Here is a 15,951-nt window from a genome sequence, read left to right on the forward strand (position 1 = left end):
CCATTGGTGTCATGGGGTATAAAGAAGTCTTCAATTCTTTGACTATTCATTGGGGTGGAATTGTGAATCATCAAAGACCATTAAAGAGTGGGAATAACAATAACAAAAAATTTGCATTCTGTAGGGAGTGACAAACATAGACCATGCACAAAGGGCTCTTGACAGATGGGGCAAAACTAGTGTCAACTTAAAGGGATTCTACCATTAAAACCTTTTTTGTCTCTTACATTTAGATGTTGTCCCTGCTGCACAGTTCCTTAGAAATACCGTTTTTTACCGGTATGCAAATGAGTTCTCTCGCAGCATTGGGGGCGGGCCCCAGCGCTCAAACAGCAATGAGGGCGTCCCCATCGCTGCCAGAGAATTGTCTCCAGCACCGCCTCCTTTTTCGTCCGCAGCGTCATCGTCAATGTCTTCTTCCGGTGCAGGCTTGTAACTCGTAACAATGCCACTGTCTACATTTACACTTTCTTATAATATGGCAATCGCTATAACGTTATATACAATATAACTACATTTTCACACAATGTACTTTTACATCAGTAACTGTAAAATCAACTAGGGATTTACCTGCAATGTGTTTTCATAAATCGCACATAAAAAGTTATTGTTTTTCTATAAGCTCTGATACATGAAAATGAAAGAAGTTTAAAAAGTCTCCAGCTGGGAAAGTATTAAAGTGTATATGTATAGTAGTGGCATAAATACTTTAATATAGGCCGCTCCTTTCAACTGTAGGTTTGATTTTAATCAGCCAGTAAATCCCGTCCCTTGTCCATAAGATGAAAATCACCCTAAGGCACGACCCCTAGTGACCCCTGGATCCTAAGTTAATGACAAACCAACAGTTCACACAAGTTGAAATAGCTTAAAAGGAAAAAGAAAACAAAAATATTGACTAATGTGAACATACAAAGGGGCCGAAAACCCAAAAAAACATCCTGCCCTCCCCATCCCTCTGCTGTTCACTATTGTTAGCATGGTCACGACAAAGACACACATTTACAACAAAAATACATAAACTGGGAAATCGCAGTAAAGAAATATGATGACCATTTGTTTAGAGAACATCTGCCACAAAAACACATTGACATTGTTGTAGTATTCTACTAATGAACTAGCTAGCTCTGGATGAACTTTAGCATAGAAGGCAGCTAGACTAAGGGGTTCCTCTACACAATATTGAGAGATAAAAAGAAATTTCACTGTCCAGTTTTGTTCACACTATTCATGTTGTGAGGAAGGCACAAGGAAGGACTTTCTGTTGCAGTTATATCTATTGGGAAACCGCTGGTGTTTCCGTAGGTATAATTGATATGCTGTGATTTCCAAAACCACGCCAGTTTTAGAAATCGCAGAGTGTCCGCACAGCGGTTTTTACAGCAAAGTGGACATGGGATTCGCTAGAAATCCCATTCACTTGTCTGTATTTGAACCCTACAAATTGTACAGCGCTGCAGAATATGTTGGCGCTATATAAATAAAATGTATTATTTATTATTATTATTATTATTATTATTATTATTACACTTTGCCTGTACTGTAAAATGCCACAATTTTTCCCATGGCATTTCTTCCGGAGGAAAATTGTGGTGTTTCCATCCCATGGGGCCCCGGCCTTATAGTGGTTTTACCGATCATGAAGTAATCCCTACCCTATCAATAGGGGAATACTGTTCAGACTCTCACCAACTCTGTTCCCTGACTTGATGAAATGACAGACTGAGCACGCACCCTGCTACTGTGAGAGGGCTGCAGATAGCCAAACATGGTGCTCTCCCCAGTGCTCCCATACAAAATGAAAGGGAATTGTTAAGCCAGACATGCGTCTATCTGGACAGGGGAAACAGACTCCCATCAATCATGAAGATAATCTACCCTATCAATAGGGGATAACTTCTAAACTTGGTAAACCCCTTTAAGGGAGTAGGAAAATCATAATTAATAACAGTAAAACAGCGATTTCCTCAATAATGGAGCGGCAATGCTGAATAACAAAGGTATATTTGGAAAGTATGTAAGGAGCAGTAATGTATTCTCTTTACTTTGATTACCGTTTTCCTGCTGACAGACTCCCTTTAATGCCCAAATGCATGCAAGTGGGGTATATTTACATATCCTTGCACGTTACAAAAGTTGTAACTTGACGTTATTTGCCCTGATGCAAATCTTTAAGAGAGCTACCAGCCTACCATGTTCCATTTATAATATTGTCTTCTATTGCGGAAGAGGAGCTTCTGGGCACTCTCAGAATTAAGGTACAGTGGTAACTGCCACCTCTGCAACCCTCTAGCTATCTCCCTGCAGGAGAGCGAAGTGGCCTATGATTTCCAATATAGCTTAACACAAAAAAGCGCTTGCATATTCTATACGTTTTTCTTTGTTTTCTCATGGTAGGCAATGGCTGATGTCTGCAATTTCACAACCTGTACCGTTGCGTGCATGAGGCAGGGATGTATAGATGCCTAGTGGCGTGACTTTAGCCTGTACTAGCACGGCGCTCTCATCTTGGGCTGCACGTTTCCTCCTTATGGCTGCATACACTGCTGCAGCGCTTTAAACTTGCGACGTCCTAATTGTTTCCAGCTCTGCGCTACGTGTCTGATGATAGATAGCAGTTATCTCTGTAACATAAACAGCAGCAGCTGTACACAGCAGCCGCTTATATTCAATAATGTTCATGTCACGCTGTACAAAATACTTTTTGAAGCACAAGAGTAAAATTCAATTTCTCTGCTTCTCGGATTGTTTAGCATTTTTCTCCAAGTGTATGCATTAAGTAACAATTAAAACCTATGCGAATTAAACGTGTCTTAGCATGACGTGTATGACTTCACACCAGGACAACACCTGCTCCATCTAATACCATTTTAAGCCATGCAGTCTCACAGAGCGCTAATAGACTTAACAATATGTGTTTGTGTAAATTCATTTTTTTGCCTACCTTTCATGCCGGTCGGCGCTGGTAATCTCCACTGCCGCACTTCCAAGGTGTGTCCTGTCTTTTTTTTAACAAATACATACAAAACAGGATTGTATTTAACCCTGAAGCTCCTGGAGGCCTCCACTGAATTTACACCGTACAATTGTCCTGAAATTAGCTACTCCATAGGCTGCCATAGAATGCAGACATGAATGTAGCTTTGCTTATTTATTCCTGCTTTCTACGAATTGCTTGCTTCTTAAGCGTAATGCTACTACTTACTACTACTGGCTGGTTGTTCAATCCTATAGGCTGTGATAATGGTGAGGTTTGTTTGGACCCTTGTGCGACTGAGTCTCAGTCCCCCCTTTATGCCCTCTACACACAGTATTATGGCCCTCTTGTACCCCCACACAGTTTAATGGGTCTTTTATGCCCTATAAAACAATATAATAGCTCTTTTTGCCCCGATGTACAGTATAATGGCCCCTTTTGCTCCCACATATAGTAAAATAACCCACTTTTGCACCTTACATAATATAATGGCCTAATTTTGGCCTCACACACAGTATAAAGGCCTTTTTTGCCCACACATAAAGTATAATGTCTCCTTTTCCCCCCATATATAGTATATTGACCCACTTTTGCTCCTATGCACTGTATAATTGCCCTCATTTGCCCCCACACACATTATAAGGCTCCGTTGTTATGGAGTAATGCACTGCTCATTTAGACACGTAAACATTAGAGATGAGTGAACAGTAAAATGTTCGAGGTTCGATATTCATTTCGAGTTGCCCCTCAATATTTGACTACTCGAATCGAATATCGAACCCTATTATAGCCTATGGGGGGAAAATGCTCGTTTCAGGGGTAGGCAACATTCGATCAAATTATACTTACCAAGTCCACGAGTGAGGGTCGGGCTGGATCCTCCGAGAAGTCTTCTCGTGCAGCGTCCCCGCGGCAACTTCCGGCTCTTCATTCACTCTGCCAGGCATCGGGCCTGGGCAGAGCCGACTGCGCGTGCCCTCACTACAAGTGGACATGCGCAGTCAACTCTGCCGAGACCCGATGCCTGGCAGAGTGAATGAAGAGCCGGAAGACGCCGCGGGGAAGCTACATGGAGAAGACTTCTAAAGGTAGGAGAAGAACCAGTGTTGATTGGCCGACTGTATAGCATTCGGCCAATCAATGCTGGTTCCGCATCGAACTTTTACATTCAAACAGCGAGTGGTACTCGATCGAGTACGAGTATATCGAATACCGTACTATTCGATCAAATACCTACTTGATCGAGTACTACTCGCTCATCTCTAGTAAACACGGGTCAGAGCGCGGCGCTTCAAAACAGATACCATTGACTTCAATTAGTGCTGGCTTACGCGCGCTGCACATAGAAATCAATGGGTTACAAAGCCTCCCATTGATTTCAATGTGTAGCACGCGTAAGCCGGCACCCATTGAAGTCAATGGGATCTGTTTTGAAGTGCCGTGCTCTGACACATGTTTACGTGTCTGAATGAGGAGCGTATTACTCCATAAGAATGGAGTCTAAGGCTCCTTCAGTCCTTACAGCGGTGCTTTCAGACTTGCAACTGTATTTACACCTCGTTCCTTCCTGCTTCTTCTCTGAGTTTTTAGGGGGTATTCACACATAGGAATCTGGTACTGAATTTGTCAAGCAGAAAATTTCTACTTCAGCAATTGAGACAATTTTTTTCTGCTTGTCAAAAACCTACAAGGATTTTGATGCTGAATTTGAAGCTGATTTTGACGTGGAATCTGTATTGATGGAAGGGCTCATTGTGAACCCTCAGCTGGACTCTGGATGCAACTATATCAGCATAGTGTGATGGGGAAGGGATAAGTGGAATGCCCCTGACTTCCTAAGCATGTTATTCATTTTATGGTCTGAGACCATTTTGAAGACAGGCAAATAGGTATAAGGATTAAGGAGCAATGGCAGACCTTAAAAAAGGACATCAATGTATAGTATAAATCTATCATTTTTTTCTTTAGATTGACAGGTCCATTTAGTAAGGTGGTAGGAGTCTAGGAACACACAATTTAGCCAATGCTGGCATTTGTAAAGGTACATATACTGTATTAAGTTATTTTAAGCTATTTGCAGTCCCCTGTCCTGTTTTACTCAAGGTCAGACGACCTCTTGAGTTCTGACAATATGAAAATAGACCTTTGTGTTTGCAGTGATCTCTTAGGGCCATTTATGGTAGCTTGTATTATGATAAAGGGTCTAAAGTATAACAGCGGGATATTGGAAATGTCAGCCCTGCAGTTAATAATTTACTCCTCCCATTGAAAAAGCATTTCCAATAATAACCTTTTATTAGGGATCTGTTAGATCTTACAGGTCGCACAGTTAATGGTCTTTAAAACCTGAATATTGGTCTCAAGCAAGTGCATTAATGTCTTTCTAGCCCTGGACTGGCTTATTAGCATCAGTGTGGGGGCTATAATTGTCGTCATTATAGTATGGAAGACATACTCAGGTATGGCATGGATCAGTGGGCAGGGGCAGTCTACAAGAGAGAAGTCATTTTAAGCTGACTATATTGAATAATAGAGATAAGTGAACCTTTCTAGATTCAATTCTGGTTTTGGTTGATTGATTCAAGCCAAAAGTTCATTTTAGTTTGATCTGTTTTTTTTTTCCAAACCAGAAGAACAGAATTGTGTAGTACAATCTATTTTAGGCTAAGTCCCCATGTAGCGAGCCGCATCACTTTCTGCTTCAATTATACCCATACGGAAAACACCAGCGTTTCCATAGGTGTAAATGACTTGCTACAAGCAGACCCGAAGAATGGAACGCTGAATGCTAGTGTGAACCTAGCATTAAACAGCCCAAATTTAACAGTATAACTTTTAAGAAAAAATTTGAAGTAGTTCACTTCACTAGAAAAAAAAGGGTTGAGGGGATATCATCACTTTATAGGGAGAGAACCACCGTTTAGGTGTGTGGAATCTTATTAAGCCATGAGCGCTCCACTGTGCAAAGGAACATGGGAAGAATATGCAAATGTGACTTGCATGATGTAATTAGGAAGCCAGTGCCTCAAGTATGCACACCAATAGAGGGCGCTCACTGAGAATGTTCAAGTCTATCTTCCATGATGTAATTAGGAAGACAGTCTCAGTCAAGCAAACCAATAGAGGGCGCTCCCTTTAACATCATGCCGACCTTCTCAGAGGCCTTTGTTTGCAATGATGTTGGGATTTTACCAGGTACAGTCTCTCAGCCAAGGACAGTTGTTTCAATGTTCTTGCTTCTCATCAGCTTGGCACAGAGAGGACTGACCTGGCAGAGGTGAGAGGCTTAGACGTTAAGTTATATGATATTGTGATATTGGGATGGTCTTTTACAGTGACACTGTTGTACATAGATATAGTTTAATAACATACAATATTCCGTCATCAGACCTTTTTTTACTACCATGATGATCATTACATAGTAAGTGGTTATTGAGCACCAACCCATTAATTGCTACTATTCCTTGTTCTTTTAGAGGAGGATTTTCTATGTAAATATACATTTGTAGCTATTGCTAAAAAAGCCATTGCTCTATGCAGTTAGATGTCACCTCGTAAAACTGTACTGACTAATGCTGTGTGCTATCCACAGGGGGACTGTAGTCTTGAAGTTATGCTCATTTTATTATTGTCAGATTTTTTGCTTATTTATTTTGGATTCACTCTTCTGTGTGAAGATGATGACATAGAGCTTTGCCTGAACCTTGTCATAAAATATTATATGTAAAACCCATATAGAAGTAAAACAGGTGTGATAGATGAAGAGGGGTCATTTACTAAGACTTTGCCTGCTCCCCAGTGGACCCCTTGAGACTGGGCAGCGGAGGTCCATAGTAGAGCTGCACATCTGTTAAATGTGTCGCTCATCAGTGTTTCTTTACTTCCCCTTCTTCTTGGCCCCATTGGAGCAGGCTATGAAGAGCTTGTACTGTATAATGGCAGTAGACTGCAGCAGAGTGTTATTGTTCTGCTGTGTCACATGAGTGCACATCCACGTGGTCAGTCATTTGTTATGGAGCCAGTTATGTGGTTTGTGTCTTTTCTCCAAGTCTGGCTATTGCAAATAAAACCAATATGTTATATAAATGACACTATTGATACATGACCTCTGCTGTCTCCGCACATTCGGATTTGTGGATAATTTTTGAAAGCTAATAAATAATCTGCATGAAGCGAGTTTCACTAGATGAAATAGTGAACAAAAATTCTTGGATTTTTAGTAAGATTTATATATTTATTTTAATTTACAATACACAGGAGCGATAATTCTTGACAACAATCCTTGAAATATAAGCATAAGCACATGATGTACAAAATTGCGATAGTCACCGCGGGCCCTAGAAAATTACTATAAAATCTGAATTATAGGCTTTCATGTCTTTAATCTATTAATTTTATGATCAGAGTGTTTTTGAGGAGCCGCCTCAACATCAGTTTATTGCGTGTAATATTGTACGTATTGCACTATGGCAAAATTTACATGATATACAATGTAACTAGGGTTAGCTAATACCAAAGAAAATGTATGTTATTGTTACATGAAACAATAACAAATTTACACAATACACTACAATATGCACCTCTCCCTTCCCCGAACACTGCAGGTATTGGCTTTCCTTTGGAATTAGACCAAGTAGCCTTATCTCCATAGAACATTATTAGTGACACAACGACATTTGTCACACCACGGGACTCAAAGAGCAGGGATCATTGTGGAGTAGGGGAAATAGTCGATGCCATTTAGGTGCTCAACCCCAATGGTCAGTTGTTTTTACTGGAAGCCAATTTACCTATCATTATATTTTTGGCAAGTGAGAGGAAACCCATACACACACCATACACCATATAAGTGTACATATCAGAAGTTGCACTTGGTCAGATTTGAACCCAGGGCCTTAGAGCTATAAGACAAAAGTCCTAAACAATGAGGCACCATGCCAACCCTAGAGAATACATGCTAGCGAAGACACACTAGACAATTCTGTGGGTGAGATTTTGTGGCAATATTTTGGCAATGGTCCTTTCTGATCCAACATGACTAGATCAGAAAGGACCACAGCTGGGCTCCTAAGCCAGGATGGGCACCTAGCCCCCTCACTCCTTGGAGTAGTGATGCATGACACAGTACACTTGTTGTACTATATGCAGGTAGGCAGTGTACAGCACTCAGACAGCATATACCTCTGTATAACAAACTATGTAGATTATTTAGCAATATACCCACTTAACTATATAGATGTATTTAGTGGCTGATATGAAATCTAGTCACTAAGCCATGCTAGCTAGTATCCTCCCTCCCCTAGTCCCATTTTCTTGCTTTGGGGACCGATTCAGCAATCATTTTGGAGTGGACGTGTATCTAAGGGACACAGCAAATTAATTTCATTGCTCACAATCCATAGAGTGAAGAAACATAATGGGGTTCTTAGTGAACAATATTCAGAGATCAAGTGCCCATATACTGTTTTTGCATGTGATCCCCACTCAGTGGTGGATTAAGACTACCACCGGGCCTGGGCATGAAATTGTGGCCCCCCCAGGCTGAATTTGTCAGGGCCTTATAAATAGGCGGACTATGAGCAGAATGAGCATTCCTATGAATAGAAGTGGCTTGTTGGCGCCCCCTCTCCTCCCTGGGGCACAAGCCTCAGTTACCTCCTTTAGATACGCCCCTGCCTATAAGTACATATAAATTCTACTGCCATTGTAGTCTACTTCTAAGTGACAGACACTTGTTAAAGTTGGTGAGAGTTATGGGAAACCATGGGCCCCCCAGGAGCCTTGGGGCCTGATGGCCATATTATAATCCGCTACTGCCCCTGCTGTTAGTTCACATTTGATGTGCTATTATATGTATCTACACAATACAGCTAAGTTGCTCATGTAATTCAGCGACTTTAGAGTTAAGTCATGTCAATGATTAGTCTTTATAGGCTGTTGGAGAAATGCCTCTTGTTTACATACAGTAAATCTCCTGCATTCGATTCTAATGATGAACGGCTGCAAATAGGCAGAAAGCAGTAAGATAATTGTGTACTGAGGCCAAACAATCAGATGGCTGACATGTGTGGCTAAGAAGTATGACAGGAACTGAAGATGATGTGATTACATTTACTAGGCAACAGTGGCTCTTTACAGAGCTTAACCATTCAGAGAAGCCTTGTTAAAACGTAGGGAATCCTAAGTGTATAAATATTCCTTGTGATCGCCGATCAGATGTTTTCTCCACATCTTCTTTGATTCAGTGCTCTATGAAATGATACAGTAGAAACATCACTGTTATTCTTACGGTTCTCTAGTGTGTATAAGCACATAAAAGGAGCAATGTCTTAAAGGTAAAGTCAGCCTTGTGCTTAGTTTTATAGTAAATAAGCGTCTATTCTGTTTATTATTTCTGATGGTATCAACAACTCTTGTGCAAGCCCATTTACTTGTTTTTTAGGATGTAAACAGTACAAGAAAAACTCCCCAACTCTGTTGTGCAATATAAGTCTTAAGTAGCTATTTTGGGCCTTGAGGTCACCGTGTTTTTATTTTGTTTACTTCATTGCTGCGATTTAAGGGTCATAACATTTTCATTTTTTCCATCAGCATAGCTCTGAGGATTAGTTTTTTATTCGATGAGTTGTATATATACCTTACAGTGAAAAGTATTTGTTTGAAGGTTGGAGTGGGGAAATGCCAAAAAACAGCAAATGTATAGTTTTTTAGGTTTGTTTTTTCTTGGGTTTTGTTTTTTATGGTGTTCATGTAATATACAGTATATGGCATGTTTACTTTTATCTGTGGTCAGTACCATCACGATGACACAGTACCAATTTTTTAGGTGTACTACTTATGCACAAAAAACACTATAAGGCCAGGAACAATATGGTGGCTCAGTGGTTAGCACTGCAGCACTGGAGTTCTGGGTTCAAATCCCGCCAGGAAAAACATCAACAGCAAGGAGTTTGTATGTTCTCCCTGTGTTTGTGTGGATTTCCTCCCATACTACAAAAGACATACTGATAGGAAAAAATAAAGTACATTGTGAGCTCTATATGGAGTTCACAATCTACATAAAGAAACAAAACAACAAAAAAAAAAAACACTATAAGGGTCCATTCACACGGAGTAACGTGGCACGTATACGGCGTGTGAGACTGTGCGCGCCGTAAAATCTCCCATTGATTTCAGTGGAATCCTGGATCGTATACACCACGTTATTTTGCGGCCGTGATTTTGAAAATGACGGCCGCAAAATAACGCGGCGTATACGATCCAGGCTCCCATTGAAATCAATGGGAGCTTTTACGGCACACACAGTCTCACACGCCGTATACGTGCCACATCACGCGGCATGTTACTCCGTGTGAATGGACCCTAAGGCCGTGGTCCCACGGGCTGAAAACACTGCAGGAAAAATTGCAGCGTTTTACAATAATTGCAAAGTGAATGGGGTTCATGCGACTCCCACTCCCACTTTGCGATTAAAAGCACAGACACATTCCGATTTCCAAAACCGGCACAGAGTTTTTTGGAGGTAGAATAAACATTAAAAAATTCTGACATTGGAGCAGATTTAGTATTGAAACTACACTAGAATTCTCATGCAATTTGAAAATATTGGTGTGTATATGCCTTATACTACAGTCATGGCCAAAAGTTTTGAGAATGATACAAATATAAATTTTTACAAAGTCTACTGCTTCAGTTTTTCTAATGGCAATTTGCATATACTCCAGAATGTTATAAAGAGTGATCAGCTTAACAGCAATTACTTGCAAAGTCAATATTTGCCTAGAAAATGAACTTTATCCCCCAAAACACATTTTAACATCATTGCAGCCCTGCCTTAAAAGGACCAGCTAACATCGTTTCAGTGATTGCTCCATTAACACAGGTGTGGGTGTTGATGAGGACAGGGCTGGAGATCAATCTGTCATGATTAAGTAAGAATGACACCACTGGACACTTTAAAAGGAGGCTGGTGCTTGGTATCATTGTTTCTCTTCTGTTAACCATGGTTATCTCTAAAGAAACATGTTCAGTCATCATTGCACTGCACAAAAATGGCCTAACAGGGAAGAGTATCGCAGCTAGAAAGATTGCACCTCAGTCAACAATCTATCGCATCATCAAGAACTTCAAGTAGAGAGGTTCCATTGTTAGCAAAATGGCTCCAAGGCGCCCAAGAAAGACCAGCAAGCGCCAGGACCGTCTCTTAAAAGTGTTTCAGCTGCGGGATTGGGCTACCAGCAGTGCAGAGCTTGCTCAGGAATGGCAGCAGGCAGGTGTGAGTGCATCTGCACGCACTGTGAGGCGGAGACTCTTGGAGGAAAGCCTGGTCTCAAGGAGGGCAGCAAAGAAGCTACTTCTCTCCAGAAAAAACATCAGGGACAGACTGATATTCTTCAAAAGGTACAGGGCATGGACTGCTGAGGACAGGGGTAAAGTCATTTTCTCTGATGAATCCCCTTTTCGATTGTTTGGGACATCTGGAAAACAGCTTATTCGGAGAAGACGAGGTGAGCGCTACCACCAGTCTTGTCTCATGCCAACTGTAAAGCATCCTGAATCCATTCATGTGTGGGGTTGCTTCTCAGCCAATGGAATCAGCTCTCTCAGTCTTGCCTAAAAACACAGCCATGAATAAAGAATGGTACCAGAATGTCCTCCAAGATCAACTTCTCCCAACTGTCCAAGAGCAGTTTGGCAATCAACAATGCCTTTTCCAGCATGATGGAGCACCTTGCCATAAAGCAAAGGTGATAACTAAATGGCTCAGGGAACAAAACATAGAGATTTTGGGTCCATGGCCTGGAAACTCCCCAGATCTTAATCCCATTGAGAACTTGTGGTCAATCATCAAGAGACGGGTGGACAAACAAAAACCTACAAATTCTGACAAAATGCAAGCATTGATTGTGCAAGAATGGACTTCTATCAGTCAGGATTTGGTCCAGAAGTTGATTGAGAGCATGCCAGGGAGAATTGCAGAGGTCCTGAAGAAGAAGGGTCAACACTGCAAATATTGACTTGCTGCATTAACTCATTCTAACTGTCAATATAAGCTTTTGTTACTCATAATATGATTGCAATTATATTTCTGTATGTGATAAAAACATCTGACAAACACACATAAAAACCAGAGGGCAGCAGATCATGTGAAAATATAAGATTTGTGTCATTCTCAAAACTTTTGGCCATGACTGTATATTTATTAACTAGTTTATACACTTTCTGCATCTTGGCTGAGAAGAAGCCAGGCAAATTGGATAAGGACATCATTCTCAGAAAAAGAGGGCAGGGATTAAGATGCAATACTGTACACCAAAACGTAGCAAAATTTTGGAACTTTTTGTCAAAAACTAAGCCAACCTCAGATTAGTCAGTCTAAAGGTACAATTTATTTATCAATCAGGATCAGTTACTGTAATAAATCTGGTGCAGTGTATCTAGTCTAAGTTTACACTGTCTAACTAGTAGACAGTTTTAGTGTATCTGCCCCATTTTGTGTTATCCTTGTTATTAAGGATAAGCAAACCAGTTTGTGACAAGTTCGGTTTGTTCTAAATTTTCCAAGAATTTTGGAGTTTAGCGGAAAAAACAATTTTTGGAGTTTACCATCCATCAACCGTTATTATTCTCTATTACATCATGTTATTTATACCCTGCTGTTGGGTGAACCTTGCAAGATTTGTCTTTCAAATATTTTCAAGGTTTTCACGGCTGATTAGTTTTGTAATGAACATTTGCTATTACAATATTCTGAGGCTCCCTTTAGGCAGGTACATAAATATAAATAGAGGTGCTTAAACATAATATACTCAACTCTTCTGGGTTCTGTCGTGTGTCAGGTGCGGGACTCCATTGTTCTCAGGCCTCTTTCAGCCTACTGAATGATGACCACAGCCCTCAGAGACTGCTAACTGGGCTTTAGAATTCTCATGATGTGCACCAAAGTCATGACTCTAATGCAAGAGTCATGAAATTCGTGCAACCCATATAACCACTGAGGTCCAATCATAAACCTCAGCAGGTCTCCAGGTCCACTGAAGCAATTCACGAGGCCGGATAAGAACAGAACAGTATGGGGACTCTTATCAAAGGCTGTGTCAGAGCCCAGGAGAGTGGAGCATGACTGTATGCACCTCCCTTGGACCTCTTCTTATTAGGCTAAGTTCAAATGGTGAAAATAAAGAGAAATTTAAGGTGGACATCAATCTGCCTTGGATTCTTCATTTTATAACCCCCTGTTGTGACTTTCCACTGCTGATTAGGCTTAGATGCCGCAGAATTCACAGCAAGATTGAGAGAAGGTTGCTGACTTTTTAGAGATCTGCTCTTATCTCATCTAAAAATTAGTGCCAAATAGATATATATATGTTATGTCAGTGTGGGCTAAATAATATGGCAATTTTGTTGGGTCTTTATGGATGATATCATTTATGTGTAGATTTTTTAAAAATGTTTTTTATTATATTATTTTTGAATATCATGGAGCACTTTGTGAAGTGGAAAGTAGATTTTGTACAGTGTGTTGGGTTCTCTGGGGGAGGCTTATTAAACTTAACAGGGCTGCTATGTTTCTCTCTGAGCTCAGTATTTATTTGGGGATACCACTAAGTTAAGTTATAAATAGTTTTATGTGAGTTAATGTGTTAACAGCACAGTATTAATAATAGCCACATAAGTAATGCCCAGAGAGCCTGTGAGTCTAGTTTCATCCCATAATGAGTAATTGGCAACTTTGTCTGTAAGATATCATAAAGTAAAGCTATCAATCACTATTGGTGGGGAATCCAGGACTATCTCTGTGAATTCAATAAGCATCTGTTTTATGCACTAAAATAAAGCATCAAAAGATATAAAACTATAGCAGATGGTCCTCAATGAGGACAGCAGAGTAACCCTTGATAGATACGTTTGTTAGACCAATTCACTACCATACTAGCTAAGTATAGCCCCTATAATAGCTAAGCACAATCTAACCTCCATAATAGCAGGGTACAGTCCACCCCTATAATAGTTAGGCACTATCCAACCTCCATAACAGCAGGGCACAATTTACCCCTATAATAGCTAGTTACAGAGAAGACAGTGGCATTTATGGATAGTATTGATATGTGGCTTCTTCTTTACATGATACAGCTTTGACTTGCTTTTGTGTAATGCTCAGCGAACTGTGTTCACAGACAATGATTCCTATAGTATACCTGAACCCAACCTGCAATCTACATTATCAATTCATGCTTTTTCTTTTCTTTTTTTTTTTCATTCAATGTCACATGAGGGCCATGAATATCCAATACTGACCATCTGAACTTGCTTCTTGACATGGTCATGTTAGGGTGGGGCTTCATTATAATTTTTCATATGGGGTCCCATGGTTACTTGTTACACACCTGATTACCTCCACCCTCTCACCTGTACAAAAAGGGGAAGAAGGTGCATGGGTAGCTCGCAGTAGGCAGCATTGTCACCTTGCAGAGCTGAAGTCCTGGGTTTAAGCCAACCAACGACAATATCTGTATGGAGTTTGTATGTTCTCGCCATGTTTGTGGGGTTTCCTTCCACACTCCAAAGAGGAAATTTAGATTGTGAGCCCAACGTGGAACAGAAATCGATGACAATATCTGCAAAGTACTGTGGAATATGTTGGCTTGCTGCTGTGATAGGTATAGAGAGTTCCAGTGTCTAGAAGCTAACACACAGAACCTGCTTTATGGCAACCAGTATAGAGCGGTCATTCCCAGCTTAAATCAACAGTTCTATAGAAGATGTCTGCCCTCATAGAGTAAGTAAAAATAAAAAAAAAGTATGCCCAGAAAATGTATACTCATATAATTTTTTTAAATACCTTAAATTGTTAAAAAAAAAATTAAAAATGGTGACATTCTCTTTTACATAAGAAACTTTATGAGCTCACTGAGCCTATTGAGGAAATATCTTATATAGTCAATATCCTATAATTTTACTGGATTTAATAGGATCCCAGAAGTCATTAGAAAAAACACATTTACAAGCAGAAGAAATATAGCCATTTTTTTTTTCAAAATGTACCTAATAAATCTGAATGAGTTTCTTTGCATATTGACAGCTGAACTAAGGGCATGCCCTGCAAAGTTGACAATTTATTTGCTTTGCCCCTGACAAAATGATGGCAGGTGGGTTCTGGTGACCTATTGACTTTTATGGTCAGAGATGCTATTTCCAAAAGGAGACACGCAAAGTTATGCAACTGCCTACAACATTTGCTGTCCGGTGTGGAGATTATGGATTGTTGTAATGAAATAGGAATGTCTCATTCACAAAGCCAAAGTCATTTTTCTTTCTGTAGTTTGATAGAAATATTTTTAGTTTTGTGTTTTGCTTGTCTAGTAACAACTGTGAAAACAGCATTTAAGGGGCCACATTATCCTGATCTAATACAGAGAATATGAAGACATATTTAATCATACCTTTCAAGAAAAATGTGTTACCAGGCGTGGATATTAATGCCATTATTACAGCTGTAACTGCCAGGTCCATCCTGCTTATCGTCTCTTTAACACGTCTACTTTCATGTTCATTTTATCTAAGATAAAGCAATGCATATTTGTTGCATGAGAGAAAGTTGGAATGAAAATAATATCCCATTTTCTGGTTGTGTAAATGTGCTAGGTCTTGGGAATAGCCTTGGTTTAAGCCAGGGGTGTACATAGAAATGATGAAGCCCCATAACAAAAATCAAAATTAGGCTACCCTTCCAAAAACCAAAGGGAGAGTAAAGATGTACAGTGTTCTAGAAATTAATGTATTTTCTCTTGATATTTTTAAGTAAATGTGTTTGAAGAACAGCAAAAGTTACAACAGTTCCAGCCTTTACCCTTTCATTACATTTTTCTCTTTTTTTGACTATATACTGACCTCCCTCTGCTATTTTATTTACAGCGTACCTCCAATTATAAAACAATATTTTATAAGTGAGTATTAGAAACGTAATTTATCAT

The sequence above is a fragment of the Leptodactylus fuscus genome, chromosome 3, assembly GCF_031893055.1.
Source record: "Leptodactylus fuscus isolate aLepFus1 chromosome 3, aLepFus1.hap2, whole genome shotgun sequence".
Taxonomy (NCBI): Eukaryota; Metazoa; Chordata; class Amphibia; order Anura; family Leptodactylidae; genus Leptodactylus; species Leptodactylus fuscus.